Source organism: Rhagoletis pomonella, unplaced genomic scaffold (genome assembly GCF_013731165.1).
Source record: "Rhagoletis pomonella isolate Grant_MI unplaced genomic scaffold, Rhpom_1.0 Rhpom_scaffold_00005, whole genome shotgun sequence".
NCBI classification, from domain to species: domain Eukaryota; kingdom Metazoa; phylum Arthropoda; class Insecta; order Diptera; family Tephritidae; genus Rhagoletis; species Rhagoletis pomonella.
In genome coordinates this window covers 49,603,508-49,609,879 of record NW_023458559.1, presented here as the reverse complement: position 1 = coordinate 49,609,879, position 6,372 = coordinate 49,603,508, and positions in this window count along the sequence as shown.

Below are 6,372 nucleotides of genomic sequence, written 5' to 3'. Positions count from 1 at the left end.
CTTTACATTAGCCCAAATGGAATTGCTTACGCATTAGTTTTTTTTTTTTGCAATTATAAAAAATGCTGAAACCAGGTGAAACGCGGAGGAAACCTTATTTTTGTTGTGAGGCCACTATAGTGGCTATATATACAAGAACATCTGCAAACATAAATCAGGCAAAGTGATCTAACAGCAATTTCGTCACTGCTCTATAGTTCGTCTTAGTTCAAAAGAAGGCAGAGCATGAAAGCATCGTGACCCTATCAACTCTCGTTTTATATTATTTTGCAAAGGGCCATTTATGCGATTTGAGTTGATCTTCTGTTAAACAACAATTCCTGATGTTAAGGTAGTAAAATTACAAGCTTTTTTTAGTCATTGCCACATGCTCCATCTGTCACGCCTGTCGCCAGTATGTACAGTTCCGGTTCCGTTGGCGGGTAATGAAAAAACGGACTGTAAATTCTCGAAAAAAGCTGGCAATGCAAATTGTTTTTTTCTTGTAATTTTTCATTGACCATGTGGACTTCATTAAAATTCATATCAGGTTATATTCATGCATACATACATATGTACATATGCCTGCAGACATCCTTTTTCAAGATAACTTGAATAAGTACTCCACTAAAGATTTTTTCGTAAAATTATTGCGCTTATCGAGAGTACGCAGTAGTCCAAAGTTACTTAGAAAGATTGAAAGCAAAAATTAGTTTCCTAATTTTGGTAGTTTGTCGTGACAGAAAATATAGGAATGAGAAAACTGGATTTGATATAGGTATGTAAATTATGGCGGGTCAATTATTTTTGACTATGCGCGTATGGGAGAACTCTACGTGTAATTCTAAGCAAATTTGCCGAAGAAACCATGGGTGTAAAATCAATTTGGAGTTTGGTTTGAATTAAATTTGAAAATTTGCAGTGTTGCGCCTCTGGTGGAAGCTTAAAGAAAAAGATAAGTCCAAAAATGGAGTCCTCATACCAAAAAAACATTATTTTCGATACTACAGCAGAATACAAAGAAACCCATTTTCGCAATTGGCAAACTCCAAGTTGGTTTTAGACCCATAGTTTCCACGGCAAATTTTCTAAGAATTACACGTGCTATACGCGCATAGTCGAAAATACATATATACCGTATCACAAAAAAAGTTAAATTTGTTCCAAGGAGTGTAAACATTATTGTTTTCGGCACCCTGTAAAAACAGCTAAATCGTTTTTTTCTATAACTTCTTTATTTGAAGTTATAATTTTTTTCTGAAAGCGGTACCCTGCTATCAATAGTAAAAAGCTCAGAAATACACTCCGTTGATTAAGAGCGCCTTGAGTAGTGATGGCCAGATTTATCAAAAATCCGATTATTATCACTTATCTTCTTTCGGTTAACGCTTTAATTGTATTGAAATTTTTCTTTTGATTATTCGAACGATTATTAACCGATTAATTTTCAAAATAATCGAAAAGAAACCATCATATATTTACTAGTTTACTCAAGGCATATTTAATAAGGTAGTACGGACAACTAGCTGGAACTCTCTTGTAGCTAGTTAAAATGTCAAAAAACTGTAAACAAACAAATTAACCCTTTGAGGTGCGAGTGCTATGTTTGCTACAAATTAACATCAATTGAAACACATCATGGTGAAACTATACCAGGTGTAGTAATAAGAGCGAGATGAAAGATTTGAGACTATTATATTTTTTGAAAATTTGCCTTTAAAAATGTGTATAAGATAGCCGAATGCCAGGAAAATAAAGCGATAAAGTTTATAATTTCATCTTGGAAACGCATCAGCATAAATACATAAATATGTACGAATACCTACTAATTTTAAGAACTACTAAAATATTATCTTCAAAGAATTTTAACTGCATTCGCATCTTATATGCACATATACATATGGACAGAAACGAATACCTTATAAAGGAAACCACATATGTAATTAAAAGAAAGAAATGTTTTATGAAACCATTTAAAATTTTTTTTTTGTTTCGTTTCGCCCAATGTTTTTGCGCGTTTAGTCTCTTATTTAAATATTTAATTCTAAAAAAACATCCTTCACTTATAAAAAAATGATTTAATACTTTATTCTACATACGTATGTATGTATGTATGTATATAAGTGTAAATTTAGGTCCTGACGTGGTTATGCGAGCATAACTTTGTAAGAGACTACTTATTTCTTGCAGAATTACTCAGTTCTGAACTTTCGTGTGCTTCAGGCACAGGAACTTCCCAGGGCATGGGAACTGCACTTGGGTATTAACGCAGGCGCATAAAAATATTTGCTTGCAAATGGGCAAGTAATAAAATCACTCGCGTTGAAATTATTTTCACAAACACGGGAAGCATCTTCCAATCATCGCAGCTGTTCTCCCAACGAAGTCTTCTAACTTCGCAACTAGGCGCCTTAAAGTATCGCACCACTTTAACGTCTTGGCTCTTGTCACACAACGCTCATAGTTCCTGCTCCCTTTCAGTAATCTATAAATGGATTTGGTCGAAAAACCAAAAAATTCACACAATTCAAAACTATCTCACAGCACGTAATTGAATATTTAATGAAATATAAAAAATGCCAACTTGAAAAGGGTTAAAAGTTATTAATTATTTGACATTATAGTCGGTGTTCAAAAGATGTGAAATGTGAAAATCACTTCCCAAAAAAGGTATGCATCTAACTTACGAAATAAAAAGGTGTTGCTCATTTTCTTTCATTTAAAAAATGGTCGAACATATTTTGTATGGAAGAAAATGCGTGATACCGCCAGCATAAAAAGTGCAAAAAATCAACAGTACCGGCCAAGCTACTTCAAGCTTCAACTTTATCATACAAAAATTCAGTGATCTAAAAAACTACATAAGTACTCAAAACCTTTCTAAATAAGGAATCCAATTAAAAAGCTGGAGATTTTCCCGAAAGTTTTTGCAATTTTTTTAATATTTCACGAAGTTTGAAAATTGGATTTAGACGGTTTTTGTCAAGGAATACACTATATTTTTATAAAAATTACTTAAATTAAATAACATTAAAGTAGATTTTTAAAATTTGTCAATATATGGCGCGCTTATAATTTTGACACGAGTTGTATAACGGATGGTATACTATTTTTAAACTTTTTATATATTGTTTTCATATAGTTTTTAGTTTTTTTCCACACATTTCACAAAAAATCTATCATTTAATAGAACAGCCATTTTTTATAATTTATTAAATGGTTTTTATTTATTTTCGATTTAAATCGCAACGACCGATTAATCGGTTAATTTCCTACGAATAATTGAAATTAACAATCGAATGCTTTCAACTGATCAATTAACCGATTAATCGATTATTAAATTTTTTGCCAAGCTTAATAGCCGAGTACGATACAGCCAACATGAATACCGAAAACTCTTAATAATTTTCTTTTGGATGCAGATGTTCTGGACGCATTTCTGCATCGAAAAGAAAATTAAAAAAAAAAAATGTCGGTTACCTTTTTTTGTGGGTGAGGGCTCGATATAATGAGCAATTCTGCATCATTTGCTAAACATTTTAGATTTTTGAATTGTCTTTTAATAAATGATCGATATGTATTTACATACATACTCGTAAGCGAACAAAATTCGTATTAAGATTCATAGAATCGTATGTGAAAATAGTATGTGCGGCGCGGCGGGTCGTATAAGTAACATATCTCAAATGAGGCTATTCTTGTGCAACTGTTACCGATGCTAGACAGTTATTGGCGAACAATTCTGCATTAACTATACACAAGATCAAGCAGCGTTAGCTATTTTGATATTCGTAGTGGTGACTGCCCTCATTCAGGTCCTACATGGAGGAACACTTTAGTTGGTCCAAGGCTGATTTCGACAGTTTACCTTGAAAAAGAAACAGCTCGTTAGTCTAATTAAGCATCGTAGTTTGTAGATTTTCATCGAGCTTAGGTCGGTTAGACAGTCGGAAAAGTATCCACGCTGCCAAAGTCAATGGCAAAGAAAATGTTCGTTGCTCTCGGTTTCATCATCGGCGCGACCACTGCGATAGTAAATATTGGCCTGGAAAGTGTTTTTTACCCACGTGGGTCCCCAACACGAAAACCTAAAAAAGATTGTGATTACGAGTGTAGTCTTGCAAGGCGTCACTCTACGCAAAGTGAGCGTAAATATTGTAAAAAAAGATCGTGGAATGGAATCCAATATGATCCAGAGAAATGCTCACCGGCACGCCTGTCATTGAGAAGGTCAGTCGAATATGTAGCGAAGAAACTCTGATTAATCTGTAACTCTTTCCTTCGATTGAAACAAAAAAAAATAGAAACCGACCTTTTAAAGCAAAATTTTTGAATTTCTTCTTTTTTTGACCTGAAACCAACATACAATGAACTTAAAAAAAAAATTATATAAAAAGCGTTTTTCAGTTTTTCCAACCATGGAAATGGATTCCTGAATGCAAGAACAACAAAAATATGCGTTAAAAACTGTTTCATCGCTTACTGGTTTCTGAAAAAAAATTAAAATCCTTATATTTTCAAAGGTGTTTTTAAAGGTGAAGGTAATTCTTTAATCCAACAAGATTATCTTCCCTGAACTCTCCATCTCAAAAGCTTAAAAAACCAGGGAGTGTGAGAATAAGTGCGAGTACCAGGATGAATGAATACAAACCAACATATAGTAAGTATTTATGAGCTTCAACAGGGTTTCTACAGTCTCCTAGAAATGTGGGATGTGGAATGTCGGACGTGTTTTTTCATGCTAAGCTCCTGATCTTTGACTGGCCTACAAAATTTCCGTATCTTAAACCAATCAAACATGGTTGGGTTGAGGTCAAGCGTGCAGCTTCTAATATTCTGATCTCGAGAAATTATGGAAAAAATTTAAAATATTTTGAAAAGTTTGCGCTAGAAATTAGTATAGTCCATGAGAAATTGAGTCGAAAAAACAATGCAATTAATTGTATTTGAGGTGGCGTTTTATTTAAGAATTCGTGAAGTGACTTCACAAATACTTATGTAAAGAAGTTACAAACGAAAACTGGTTTATGTTACTAACTTGCCATCAAAAAGTTTACTTACTTACTATACGAGGGGTGGCTGTTAAGTTCGCAACTAAAGTATTTAGCGGTGACTTCTCATTTAGCTACTAACTACACTAACTGCTTGACTCATTTCGTTAATTCATGCTTTTAAAATTTTTATAAAGGTAAAAAATATTTAGAAATATTTTGAAATTTATGGGATTCACAGAAATTGACCACCCAACCTTACAGTGTGGATCTGGTTCCCACTGATTTTTTTTTATTAAATGAGAAGTTAAAGGGAGACGAAACATTTTCGGACGACAATGAAAGGAACGCATCTTTTTGAGAGAAATCTAAGAGTATTTTTTCATGATGTGAAACCTTTCGCTCGAGGGAGGGAGATTGAAAAATTATAAATCAGGGTATTCATCTAAACACGTAAATGCCTCGCAACTGTGTATGCCTCGTAAATAAACCAGTTTTCCATACAAAATAAATTAAATTTACAAGGTTTACGTGGTTACGAGGCATTTACGCGTTTGTATGAATTGTCCTAATATAAAATATATAAAACATGAGGCAGCGACCTTATCATCTGCCCCTCGTACATATGCATTTTAGTAAATTACGTAGAGCCTGAACTTTGCTTTTTGTTCTTTTTCAAGAATCAAAAACCTAAAGGTGATTTAGATTTAACAACCAAAGCAAAGCAAAGTTCCCAAAGTTTTAACGCAATCTTTAAGAGAATCGGAAGTGTGTTCCGAATTCACACGTAAACAAATTTCTATACAAAACTCTTCACATCACAGCATTATTTTTATTGCTTTACCGATTTTCTTGCGAAATTTGATATTAAGATTTCTCTACTATTTCGATTATCCTGGAATCATGCTTTTCAGGGAATATAGTATATATATAGTATAATACATAAATAGGAATAATCATGCTGAAAATGGATGCCTTAAATATCTCAAAAGTGAAGCATGCACTTTTTTATGATTTCAACAAATGTATTAAAAATTCTTCGAAATGCACCCCATTTTGCTACAAGAGAGTACCTAAAAAGAAAAAAAAACACACACACAGACACAAGTATACAGCCAAGTGCAATCTAACAACAATACTCATAACCACAAAATGTTTATCACAGCGCAAATTTATTCCGCTATAAGCATATTATCTTATAATAAGCTCAAGTGCCACAACGATTTCAGGGCGCAAATTATACCGCATAAAGTGCTGAAAATTACAAAAATAATATAGCATTTTCTCATTTTCGGAAAATGTGTGTTTTTTATTCTATCACTACATAACTACGAGCACTTGCAAGCGTTGAAAATTGTGTGAAAATGAGGAAAGCGACTGGTACGAGTCGACTTGTGAAATG